At 32.3% G+C, this 13,956-nt stretch overlaps 1 protein-coding gene across 2 annotated transcripts in view; it reads right to left on the minus strand.

Annotated features, from left to right (window-relative positions):
* Positions 1 to 13,956, minus strand: part of LOC145266602 (C-myc promoter-binding protein-like) — a 183,429-nt gene that overhangs the window by 120,411 nt on the left and 49,062 nt on the right. The gene's annotated exons all lie outside the window — the stretch shown is intronic.

Here is a 13,956-nt window from a genome sequence, read left to right on the forward strand (position 1 = left end):
ATAAAATTAACACTCCATTTTCCAACATATGAGAACGATCTACCCTATGAATAAAAAACAAGCCGAGCATGTGGGGTCCCCCTACATGAGTGAAAAATTTACTTTCACCATGACTAATGTTTGTGCAAATTTTCAAAAAAATCCAAGGCATAATTATTGAGAAACGTGCAAACAAATGAACAGATGAATGCTTTGGGGGCAATTTTAGGAACCAGAGTTATCTTGGAAAATCCATTCTGGCAAAAATTTACTTTCACCATGACTAATGTTTGTGCAACATTTCAAAATAATTTTAGGAGTGTTATTGAGAAAAGTGTGAACAAATGAATGGACAAACAATTTTGAGGTAATTTTACCCTTATAATAACCCTTGGGGGGGGGGGGTAGAGTTATCCTGGAAAATCCATTCTGGCAAAAACATACTTTCATCATGACTAATGTTTATGCAAAATTTCAAAAAAAAATTCAAGGCATGGTTATTGAAAAAATGCAAACAAATGAACGGTTTTCAATTAGAACTTTTATGAAATTTACATTCATTTTTATTTATGAATTTTTTTAGCCATTAAATGAATGAAACTAAAATCAAATTAAAACAATGGATGATGCTTAGGAGAAAAATTTTATCTGCTGAGAATGGCAGTTTATATGTAAAAATTGAATGTTGTGGTTTATTTATGGTGATAAAAGCAACAAGAAAATTTAAAAATGTTTTCAATAATTCTTAAAAAAATAAAACTAATTTCAATAATTTAAAAAAAAATTCCAATAATTCAAAAACAAAACAAAAAAAAACAATTTCAATAATTTAAAAAAAAAAATTTCAATAATTTAAAAAACAATTTAAATAATTCTTTAAAAAAAAAAAACTAATTTCAATAATTCTTAATTCAAATAAGACTGAAAAAACTTTTCAATATTAAATAAAAAAAAAAATCGATAGGAAAAACAAAGTTTTAAAAAATAGATGCACAGAAGAGATACAGGCATAAAAGAAACAGGCAAAGGAAGTGATTTGCCTTGTCATCACTTCTGGTAGCAGATACACCAGAAGTTAGGAAACACGTTAGCTGACTATTATCACTCTCTGGATTGTGACAAAAATTTTAATTGCCTCAGTCTAAAAGGATCTTTCCTCTCTCTCTCTCATCAATTTGACCCCAACCCGAAGAAACATTGATATAAACACAGTGTTTTTTTTTGTTTGTTTTTAATACAAAGCTGTTGCATGATGATCGTTTCATCATGTCTTTTTTTTTTTTTTTGATGTTTTAATCAATTTTATTCAATGTTTGTTTTGAATTATTTATAGTAACATTTCATAATGACAAAGTGAATAAAAAATATAACATTGTTTTAAAGTTAAAACGTTACATTTGAACGTGACTTGCCTGCCACAGGCAGATTGTAATAAATAAAAAAAAAAAAAAAAGATAATACCATGTCTGACAGTGTTATAATAGAGTTACAATAGTTTGAAAAGGAAAAAAAAATTGTTTTTTGCTTGGATGATTTCATTGAATAGTAAATCACATTCTAAATATTGAAACTGCCATGCAATTACTGTGCACAATGGCAAGCAACACTCACGGAAAAGGCCACTCCTCCGCCTCCTTGCTTATATTATCAGTTGTAAAATATCATAGCTGATGCCTAATTCTGCAACAGTTATTCAAATGGAATAGGAATATGTGATTCAACAAAGATTACTTTAGGATTTTCTTTTTCTTGGATGCACATGCTGCAAAGGATGCAGAATCTTTAACTGAAAAGATGAAGTTTTCAGTTGGAAAAGCATCACGAGAAATTATGCATTTCATTGTTGAATGGAAAACTATAAGGAAATGAAAATAAGAATTATATATATATATATATATATATATATATATATATATATATATATATATATATATACTTTAAACTAAAGATTGTTTACACTACATTGATGAAAGTAGTTGTTTACGACATGTCACAAATAATGGGTTTTGGTTTAGATTAGAAATGTTAACTTTTAATGACGAAAAGATTTGGATTCCATATTATTTGGATTCATCAGACTACTATTCTTATCTTGATTGTTGTTTTCACGTTTTGGTCAAATGTAACCTTCGACCTTCTTCAGGTGTATCTTGCCAAGCACAGCAATGTTTCTGGCAAACTCGGGAATTTACACGAAATTTTGAATGGAACCCTTTATTTAATCCATGGGAGTAGCATGCTCTCATTCCATCAACGATGACTCGATAGAAGTCTTAAGTAATTTGAAATTGTATTCCTGCACTGCGGATTGAACCTTCAACCTCCAGAATATAATTTTACAACTGAATTTTACCAAGTACTTTATCCATTATGCCAGGAGTTCTTGTGGACAGAAAGATTTCAGAGTTCGACAAGATATACCTAAAGAAGATTGGAAGTTACATTGACCAAAACATTGTGAAAATAACACTCAAGATGAGAACAGTAGTCTGAAGAATCCAAATAGTACAAATACTCAATCCTCATCTCAAAAATTCAGAAATGTAAGGCTGTTTTTTTTTTTACTATTTCACATTATCTGTTCAATTTCATTTGATAGAAACAAGTTTATACAATGGCATATTGATTGGAATAAACTGATACAATTTATACATCTATAAAAATTAAAAGACTTGTGTATAGAATTGTGTTTAGAATTGATTTTTTTTCTAATGAATCATCACTTATCAAATCCAAAAGCCACTCAAGGACAAAGGTTAATGAGATGGATATGCTATTTTAGAGAATTGAAAATGAACAAAATTTGATTACTTATGAAAACGTTCTTTTACTCTCATTTCCACTCAAAGAAGGCTTATTGCCACTTGGATGTAAGGGGCTACTATTTGGAACCATGTTTAGATGAACAAGATGTTGGTTTACATTACATTTAAACTTCTACACATCAGTACAGTCAGGGAAGCAGGTAATAGGGAGGGAATTTCAAAATTTAGTAGTCTAAGGGAAGAAACTATTTGAGTAGAAGGCTTTCCAACATTTCAAAACTTTTACAGTGAAGGAGTGTGATTTTGTTGCTGCACAGGTTTGTTGAGGGTATGTACATCAAGGGGATACAAATGCAATGAGTTCATCAGAGCATATTTCATTAAAATACTTGTAAAACAGGAACAGGGGTGCAAAGCATTTGACATTAGATTTAAACGTGACTATATTGTAGTTTGTAAAGAAGCAGTTCCATATTAATGTGTTTCATGGATTACACAGACCATGCACAACAGCCCGCATTGACCAAGATAGTGATGGGTAGCCAGTTCCAGAATCAGTGGCAAGTACTGTAGACCTGTGAACAAGAGCTAGGTTTGATGTCAGCTTTGATGGTGTGTAACTGACAAAGTTTTCTCTGACTCTCTCCCCTCTGATCTTGAGCACGTGGTATAATGGGGAAAGCGGTGGCTGGTTACTTGTAATGCATCTAAAACCAAGCTCCTATCTTTACATCATCAACGTTCTGATCCTTATCTCACATCAATTGAAATGAATGGCTCTCATCTTAGGGAGGCTGCATGTTTTAAGAAACTACTGGGCTTGACCTTTACTCCTGATCTGAAATGGAACACATACATCAAATCTGTTGCCAAGACCACTGGAAAAATGGTAGGATCCTTCTACCATTCCAGTAGATATCTCACTCCTGATGCAATTCTCTACCTATATAAAAGCCAGGTACGGCCAATGATGGAGTACTGTTGCCACATCTGGGCAGGAGCTGCTAGAAGCAGCTTAGAGTTCAAAATAGACTTCGTAGCTTAGTGGGGGATGCCCTTTTTTCTTCCCTACAAACTCTTTCTCACAGAAGAGATGTTGCGAGCTTGTCTCTGCTTTATCATTATTTTCGTGGCAAGTGTTAAGCTGAGCTTTAATCTATTGCCCCCCCCCCCGTTGCCAAACTTTCACGAAAAACACTTGTCTAACTAAAACCACTATCAATAATTTCCCACACTCTTTATCTGTGCCTAAACCTAAACATAGATTTCATGAACAAAGCTTCTTTCTTCGAACTGAATGCCTGTGGAACTCTCTTGTTTGTCTGCTTTCCAGCTGACTACGGTCTGATTGTCTTCAAGTCCAACGTAAACAAGTTCTTGATGAACCGTCCCCCTAATTAATCCAATTTACAAAATTTCCACTACTTATGTTTACTACGCTATAATCCCATTGACTAATGTATACCCATTAACCCTTTTCCTCGAGTGGCCTCCGGACCTTAATAAGTGGTGATTCCTGTGTAAAAAAAATAATAATAATAATAATCGTATTTATAAAAGATTAAAATTAACTGACTTCATAATGAATACAAGAACTAAAAACAAACTTTTTGAATAAATTTCTCTGGAAAAAATTTACCAAAATGAGGACATTTGATTTACACAAATCATAATGCAAGATAAAATATTTTCCCAAAATCCTATTAAAATTGTATTATTATAGTATTTCTTGAACTGTTCACTAATATTTTGTCATCTTCATGAGGAATTGTAAATCATAATCAGATCAAATAGAAACAGTTACAAATAGACAGAATTTTTTTTTAATGTTGAACAGAATAGAAAATTATATTGGAGATTGTCACCTCAAACAATTTGAATTACAATTATCACACACACTTCATACCATTGTTGTTTTGTTTTTTTACTTTATATTTTGGTATCTTTTATTGAGACAAAGATTTCAACAAAATCAATAGCTCCCTCAAGTGGTTTTTGGCCTTGATAAGTGGCAAGTCATTAGTAATTAAATTTTAAATTATTTTCTTTGATTTATTCAATCAGCTACAATACATCATCATCATCCTCCTCCTCCTCTTTTTAGATGGAAGTTAGAAGGGAGAAGCATATGATTTTCATCACATTTTATCAAGGCAGGCTTCTATGTGGTGCCGAGTCAATGTGTGATATTGTAACAACAGCAGTTTTCGTTTTTTTGTTTTTTTTTATCATTATTTCTTTCCACAAATTCCAAACAAAATATTTGCAATCTGATTTCTTATCAAAGAAAACTTTTCAAAATTTCCTCAGAAATTATAACATTCGTTAATTGCTCCTTATCATTGTTAAATGCCAGAATGCAATCTTCTTACTCCTTGTCACTTCTCAGCTGCATTAGTGAACATAAATGAAACATCAGTAAAGCAAAAGTCAACACCAAAATTACATTATTAATATAAAAAATAAAATGAATTAATGTTTCTTTTGTGCAGAATTATGGATTATCTGTCCCTCATCCAATATTCATTTTTCATAAGATTAGCAGGATTGAGTTGGATTTAAAACATTGCAGTTATCTGTAATATTTTCGTTACCATTGCACCTCAGAAGCGGGTAGTCACAAAAATTGTTTTGCGTCGAATAAAGTTACAGAAGTTGATAACATGTGACATCATCGCATTGATAAAACAAAAATTGCCAAGATGTTTTAAGATTTAAACAATGTTGTACGAGATTTCTCTCAACCAAACGTTAGAAGATTAGGTATTAGAACAACAAGTTATGAATTGGATGACTCATCTCAAAGTTTTAGACAACTTTTCTTTGATTTGAAATCTTAATTTAGAGTCCAAAAAACTGGTTTCAGAAGTTTTAATGAACATTTTATATGCCTGATCTGAAAAACTGAAAATCCTAATCAAATAGAATTATTCATAATTTAGATTTCAATTTTTCAACAATTCTGTTTTAATGCAAACATTAAATTTAATACTTAGAAACCAACATTAAATTTTACCATCACGTTTTGATAAATTTAAAAAATGAAATTTTTTTTTCAGAGATACCAAATTAGCTTTTTGATTTGATTTTTTTTTTTAATTTTCACGATAATCTAAATGAATTAAAGTGAAAGTTGGGTTCATTTACACAATGGACGCATCATCATCTTATGTTGCTTATGAATCAATTGCAAAGTTAATTTTCACATTGGTTATTAACTATTATTTGTTAATTGATTTTTTTAATCAATTAGTTCTGCTTTACAACATTGTTTTCTTTGATATACAAATGTTTAGTATTCATGTTCTTGAAATGGTAAAATGATTTATTTTTATTTTTAAAATCATATTTCAAAGACAAATTTGTAATGAAAATGTTGATGTTTATTTACGAATAAAGATTACAATAAAATTATGAAATGTTCATTATTTTAAATGTTTCACCTATTTCAAATAGTGAACTTTGCAAATATAGCAACACCAGCAAATCAAAAATAAAAATATAATTTAACATCTACTGAAATCAATCGAAACGTCTAAAAGGCAAATATTCAAAACTGGATTGAAAGATATTTATGATATCTGAATAAATACAAGTTTTCCAAATATTTCCACATCCATATGTGATTAAAATCAAGATTTTTATGAAGTTAGTTTTTCTTAAAAAATTTTATTACTGTTTTTTTTTTTTTACTTATTTGGAAGACTGAAATGTAAGCATAAAATTTTGAAATGATGATTTTTTTTTAGCAATACCAGAAACTAACTTTCAGCACTGGACAAGGCACACACTGCTACTTAATTTGACACTTATAGTCAGTAATAAGTACATTTTTCCTATCTCCATCAAGATAAAACTTATACAACTGGATTTACATTAAAATTTACTTTAAAATGGTATTTTAATATTTTTGTTGTGATTTGTATATTCAAAGAAATCGCTATTTAAATCTGACTATTAATGACGACATCTGTCAGCATAGCATGCCCACTGACGGTAGATCACTTTTTGCAAATAAACAGTCAGGGTGTGTTCACATAAATACTTGTAGATGAAGTTGTACCCGTCGATGACGTTTCTAGTTTTATTAGCTAATCAGAGATAAGAATTGTCTTTGCTATGGAATTCAAACACAACACGTACGTCTTTCCAGTCGAAAGTTAGAATATCAAAATTGACACTTTGTAGTACAAAGATAAGTAAAGATATAAACTGTGTTCGAACGCTATTTAATATCGAATATTTTCGTTTCTTTTGTCCTAAAATTTGAAAAGAATTGATAAAAACTTGTGCGCGAATCGATAGAAAAAGTGACAAACGCATATAAATATGAGAATTGTGCATCGTGGCATGCACAGAAAAAAAAATCTGTAAACAAAACGGTCATCAGCTTACGAACATAAAGTATTCATTTTATTTTGGTTATTTAGAAAACATAAGTTTTTAATTATGCACAGGAAAAGAATATTTAAAAAAATAAATTCTTTAAAAATGAATAACCAACAATGACCACGTTTTCAAATGAGTTAAAACAGACAAACCACTTATCCAGTTAAGTAAAAGAATAACTTTTGTTGGGTTTGATTTACAATCCACAGAGGTATCAAAAAGTGGTCAAAAAAAACAAATAAATGTTACTAAAGGCAAGGTTCTCTTCTACCTACCTCAATAAATTTTTGGTGCTGTAAATGTTTCTGTTTAAAAAAACAAGTAGGGTCGAGCGTTACATGAGAACCAGAAAAATTGGCTGCAATGTCTCTTGAAGTCTCAACAATGATTTAAAAATAAAAAATTATGCGAAATAGTGGTAGAAACTCATCTGATAAGTGTCGCAGCTATTTGAAACCATTAAAATTAAATTTAATTATCCAAATTAGTTTAAATAACTTGAAAACATAATTCTGATCTGTACAAAATTTCCTTTCATTTCATATGCTACAAGCGATATTTTGTTCATAATTTCTTTGAATCATGTCATGGTGGCCATCTTGGATTTCCTGGTCGCCATCTTGGATTTTTCACAGTGTAATGATGACAAATGATAAAGTCCATCAGAATAACTTTTCACATGATGATAAAATCTTACTTCCCGTTTTTTTTTTTAAATGTTTTTTTATGATGTTTCTACTTAAAGCCGTTAAAATAAAACTTAAGTATACTAATTAGTTTAATGTACCTGAAAACATAATTCTGATCTGTACAAAATTTCCTTTAATTTGATATGCTTCAAGCCATATTTTGTTTATAATTTCTTTGAATCATGTCATGGTGGCATTTTGGATTTCCCAGTCGCCATCTTGGATTTTTCATAATGTTTTTTTTTTTTATTCAATTTTCACCCCAAACAAGGCACAGTGCCACTTTGAAGCAGGGGGCTACTATCAGGGACTTAATTAACGGGGTCATTATGAAGGGAGATGAGTAGAAAGATGTTTGTTCACATTACACTTGAACTTCTGCATATCGTTGCAGTTGGGAAAGCAGAATCCCGGAAGGGAGTTCCAAAGACCCGCAGTTCTGGGGAAGAAACTATTGGAGTAAAAGGCTTTCTTGCACCTAGGGATTTCTACTGTAAAGGGATGAGACTTAGTAGCTTGTCGGGTTTGTCGGGGGTAGTTACGTCGGGGAGGTACAAGTGTTTGCAGTTCGTCAGAGCATTCACCATTGAAGTATTTGTAGAACAGGCAGAGGGATGCAACATCTCGTCGATGGGACAGAGGGTGAAGCCTAGATGACAGTTCAGGACCTATCAGGTTGGCGACTCTCTTTTGAACCCTGTCCAGGAGCGAGAGACAAGAAGCAGATGCACCAGCCCAGATGTGACAACAGTACTTCATACATGGGCGAATGGTTGCCTTATAGAGGTATAGGATACTGTCAGGCGTAAGTAGTTTTCTAGCACGGTAGAGGGAGCCAACCTTCCTTGCAGCAGCCTTGACAATGCTCTCAATGTATCTATTCCAGTTCATATTCCCTGTAAACGTTAGGCCGAGGAGTTTAAAAGAAGTACTTTCAGGTAATGTGTTCTTAGCCATTGCTATTGGTGGTAGAGAAGGTTTCTTGTAGTTATTGAAGGAGACAAGCTTAGTCTTAGCAGCATTGAATGTGACCAACCATTTTTGTCCCCATTCCACTACGGATTGGAGGTCATCCTCTAGTGTTTCTGCCATAATAGCAAGTGTTTCTGTTATAATAGCAAATGATAATGTCCATCAGAATAATACTTCCTATGATGATAAAGCCTTACACCATTTTTCTTAGCTGTTTTTATGATATTTCTACTTAAAGCTGTTAAAATGAAACAATTATGCTAATTAGTCTATAAGTTATCAAGTGAGATGGTCATAAATAAAGCTGAACCTTCATGGTATTATGATATGTTCAAAATTTCATCTTAATATCTTAAAAATACCTGAAGACACGGCTTTTTAAAGATGGGTTGGTTTGTAAATTGTGCAAATTTCTTACTATTTTCAATCACAAGCTTATATGCATTTGAATAGGACTGACTTTAGGCAAAATATCCAGTGAACCACACATTTTTGATACTTTTAATGGTCATAATTCCGGTTCTAATAGGCCGATTTTAAAAAACTAAAGATATTTCTTTGTTTTTTATGCTCTTTTCAATAATGTTTAATTTGAGTTTATTCGATCTAAAGAAAATATATGGTGTGGCATTGCTAATTTTTTTATTTGGAAAACTGAAAATTAAGCATGAAATTTTTAAATTATGATTTTTTTATTTACCTTTTTTTTACTTATTTTAAAGACTGATATTTAAGCATAAAATTTTTAAATTATGATTTTTTTTATTTACTTTTTTACTTATTTGGAAAACAAAAACTTAAATCTAGAATCAGACGACCAGACCTTTATGTGCTTCAGACTTAACATGCAATATAACATTAGCTACTTGTATTTTCTTTACCGCTCTCCCTCGACTGTACTCTAATGAACAAAGTCTCTGACAGCATAAACACAGCACTCTTCCTCGATACTAGTGCACAAGTATATGTATTTGGTGACTTCAATGTCCACCATAGTAACTGGCTTGGATTCTCTACTTACACAGATGCAGCTGGTAGTACAACACATAGCTTCTCTGTATCTCCTTCCCTATTACAGATGGTTACATTTCCGACACGTTTTCCAGACCAGCAAGATCAACATGTCTCACTTCTAGATCTATTTCTGACCACAGTTCCCGATAATTGTGCAACAAATGCCCACAGCCCACTCAGGAATGCTGATCATGCTGTGATAATGGTAGAAATCGCCCTAAATTCTTGACCTAAAACTGAAAACCCACTGCTCAAAACAACAAAGTATTATAAAAAGGCTGACTGGGAAGCCACCAGGCATCTCATCAAAGATGCCTCATGGGAAAATCTTTTTTTTTTCTTCTCGCTGAACAATGTGCAAATGAGACGACTGAATGATTAAATTGAAGCACATGTTCCCATGTGGAAATTCTATAGCAAGTCCCACTTTCCCCCAATGGTTTACTTCTACTTGCGCAGCTGTCATTGCTCAAAGGCAGCATGCATACAACAGATTTAACCAGCATAAGTTACAACAGACAAAATTATATAGAAGCTAGAAGTAATTGTAAGAGAGAAATAGCGACAGCTAAGAGAGAATATACTGAAAGCACAGAAATTAGGAACTCGTGATTTTTGGAAAATCTACAACAGTATAGTAAATAATGGACAGTCGACGATTCCCCCACTATCAAAAAATCATGAGGCTGTTTGTACGGCTACCGAGATGGCTAAAATGCTTGCCAGTTGGTTTGCCTCGAACGCCACATTGGAGCAAACCACTCCCTCCCTGACTTTCCTTTGCAGATATACGCCACACTAGATGACTTGAAAATCAATCATTCTTAAGTGCATGGTACCATAAATAACCTAAACACCTGGAAAGCATATGGACCCAATCTCATCCCGGCTGTGTTATTAAAAAATGCTCTGCTGAGGTTGCTCCAGTTCTCTCCAAATTTTACAACAAATGCCTTAACAAACCTTGCTTTCTTGACTGCTGGAAAACTGCTTTTGTGGTACCAGTTTTCAAGAATTCTGGCGAAAGAACTGACCCATCAAATTATCGCCCCATTAGCTTCCTCCCACTTTTCGCCAAAATATTTGAGTCCATAATTAATCAAGCTCTAATCCATCACCTTACAGCTGCTCAACTTTTCACCAACCATCAATATGGTTTTAGGCAAGCCCGTTTCATAGCAGATATCCTAACTGTAGTCTCTGACATATATATCATTCATTGGACAATGCAGGGGAGAGTAGAGCGGTAGCCCTAAATATATCTAAGGCTTTTAACAGGATACGGCATGAAGGTCTTCTCAGGAAAATCAGATCATATGGAAGAATACATAACGTAATTAAATCCTTCTTAAGTAAGAAGAATACAGCTTGTTCTCAACAGTCATACATCTAAACAATATGATATAAATGCGGTCGATCCTTGAACCTTTATTATTCCTAATATTCACAAATGACCTCTCTGATAAAATTGTCTCTGAGATGGGTATATTTGCTCGTGACACCATGCTCTATAACAGGCACGAGGGGAAAACAAATGAGCACAAACCTAAGGAAATGGTAGAAACACTAGAGGAAGACCTCTAATCTGTAGTGGAATGGGGGGGGGGCAAAAATGGATGGGCACATTCAATGCTACCAAGACTAAGCTTGTTTCCTTCAATAATTACAAGAAACCTTTTCTACCACCAATAGCAATGGCCAAGAACACATTACCTAAAAGTAATTCCTTTTAAACTCCTCAGCTTAACGTTCACAGGGAACAGGAACAGGAGTTGGAACACATGCATTGAGAGCATTGCCAAGGCTGCTGCAAAGAAGGTGGGCTCTCTCTACCGTGCTAGAAAGTTACTTACGCCTGAAAGTATCCTGTACCTCTATAAGGCCACCATTCGCCCATGTATGGAGTACTGTTGTCACATTTGGGCTGGTGCATCTGTTACTTGTTTCACTTCTGGACAAGATTCAAAAGAGAGTCGCCAACCTAATAGGTCCTGAATTGTCATCTAAGCTTCAGCCTCTGCCCCATTAACGAAATGTTGCATCCCTCTACCTGTTCTACAAGCATTTTAATGGTGGATACTCTGACGAACTACAAGCACTTGTACCCTCTCGAGATAAATACCTCCGACAAAACCAACAAGCAGCTATATCCCACTGCTAGACTTTGGAACTCCCTTCCAGGATTCTGCTTTCTCAACTGTACTGACATGCAGAAGTTCAAGTGTAACATGAACAGGCATCTTGTTGCCAACCTCCCTGCAACTTATGTCCCCGATAATAACCCCCTACTTTTTGGAGTGAAAATTGAATTTAAAAAAATAAATAAAAAGCATGAAATATTGTAATTATGATTTTTATTTACTGTTTTTACTTATATGGAAAACTAATTTGAGTATGAAATTCTGAAATTATGTTTTTATTTAATTTTTTACTTATTTGAAAGACTGAAATTTAAGCATAAACAGGTAAAAAAATTCTAAAAAAAATCATAATTTTAAAAAAATTATGATTTTTTTTTATTTACTTTTTTTTTTACTTATTTGGAAGACTGAGATTTTAGTAATAATTTGGAAATTATGATTTTTTTTTTTTTTTACTTTTTTATTTACTTATTTGGAAGACTGAAATTTAAGTATGAAATTTGGAAATTATGATTTCTTTTATTTATACTTCTTTTTTTTACTTATTTCTCATAGCCTTGAGTCCCAAAGGGGCATTTGGCCATCGGCAACTTTGTAGATGCTTTTGTAGCGAGGAGTTCTTTTTTCGGGGTGAGGATGCTGGCCCCATGCATAACCTTCCCAGAAGATACATATGGCACCTAGCCTTCCCGATATTTACACATCCATAACATAAAACGGTTAAGATTGAAAGCATTAAAGATTTAAATAATGTTTCTGAATTATAATATAACCAAAAATACTTAAACAGTGATCATTATACATTACATTTGTCCAAAATTTGTAAACCATAGTTTTCAAATAAGTGTCCTAGCTTGCTTTTAATTTGATTAAATCGTTTTACTTTGTATAATTAATATATTTTATAGTAATTAAACAAAATACATTAAATTTTTAGGCATGAAATTTGGAAATTATTATTTGTTTTTTTTTTTTTTACGTTAAATATAATTTAAATGAAAAGTTTTCAAATTTTTTTTAATTTGTATTTGTTAATGTTTATTTTTTTTTTTTTTGTGTGTTCATTTGTACAAACGTGGATTTATAAGAACTGGATTTATTTTATGAAAAATAAATTTTCATTTACATAATGTCATATTTGTTTCTATCATTCCATACATTACGATTTAACTTTTTATGTAAAATTTAACTATGATTCAAACATAACTCAAAATATGCAGAAAACAACTCTTAAAAAGATTTTAAATCATTTTATCACTTTTTTGCTTATTTATACACAAGTCTACACTTGTTTGTTTGTTTGTTTTTTATATAGTGAGTAATCACTTATCAAAGTTAATGGCCACTAGAAGATGAAGGGTTAACAAGATTGTCAGTTCAATGATGACTAATATTATGAGAGGATTGGGAACGATGAATGGAATGGACATAATTTGATTGAAGGAATGGCTCAACAGGTATTTGTTGATATTTATTTTACCGAGTCACCACTTATCAAGGTTAATAAGGTGAATAGATTCTCATTTGAATGATATTATAAGAGGATTGAAAATGTTGAATAGAGTGAAAAAAATTTGATTACTTATTAAGATGGTTTATGACAAGTATTTATTGACATTGAATTTGAAGATATGTTGTAGTCTGCATAGAAGCAGTCCCACAGTAAAGTGTTCCACAGATAAGACGTTTTCGGAATGAAGTCTGTTCATGGAAGATCCATTTGATGTTCAGCATATGGAGAAAGAAAAGTTGTTACTGTTTTACAGTGAAGAATCGGAGATTGGGGCTCAGTCGAGCACCAACTATGGAAAAAACAATTGACTAGCAGTGTCTCTTCTGTGAAAAAGGGTCCATAGAGAATTAAATTGCTAAATTTTGTATTTTGTCAAGGCAAAAAGAAAGTGCTCCCCACACGTAAGAATGTTCAAAGTATAAATAGATATAATCAAAGACAAAGAAGGGCATAGGCTATTAGTGATGTTGGCAAAATTTTATAGCATTTGAATA

Source organism: Euprymna scolopes, chromosome 4, assembly GCF_053919585.1.
Source record: "Euprymna scolopes isolate OS-2025 chromosome 4, ASM5391958v1, whole genome shotgun sequence".
Taxonomy (NCBI): domain Eukaryota; kingdom Metazoa; phylum Mollusca; class Cephalopoda; order Sepiida; family Sepiolidae; genus Euprymna; species Euprymna scolopes.